This window comes from Neomonachus schauinslandi, chromosome 2, assembly GCF_002201575.2.
Source record: "Neomonachus schauinslandi chromosome 2, ASM220157v2, whole genome shotgun sequence".
Classification (NCBI taxonomy): Eukaryota; Metazoa; Chordata; class Mammalia; order Carnivora; family Phocidae; genus Neomonachus; species Neomonachus schauinslandi.
This window is the reverse complement of record NC_058404.1, coordinates 181,319,053-181,319,453: the sequence shown is the minus strand read 5'-3', so window position 1 is coordinate 181,319,453 and position 401 is coordinate 181,319,053.

The window sequence follows — 401 nt, the reverse complement described above, 5'->3', positions numbered from 1 at the left end:
GGTTGAGGAAATTCTCCCCATCCCCAAAAAGCTCCATGGTCATCAAGATAAAATGTGACCAATATAAGTTCCATTTTGTAAAGCTGTGTAAACCTCAATGTTCACAATGGCATTGAATGTGAACTTACTGATTATATGACCAGACAGTACTCTGAGCAATATCCCTGAATGGTCAACATATTAAAGCATTACTAAATATTTTCTCATAGCAGAATCTCCTGATAGAACAAAATTTGGATAATTTCATTTAAGGTAAGATTGAGAATATTTGCTGCCTTACTCTTTAACTCTTTACCTTTCTCTTTAAACTGATTCTTATATTCAGATACCACAGGCCATTTTAATTATAAGAAGGAAGGAAGGAAGGAAGGAAGGAAGGAAGGAAGGAAGGAAGGAAGGAA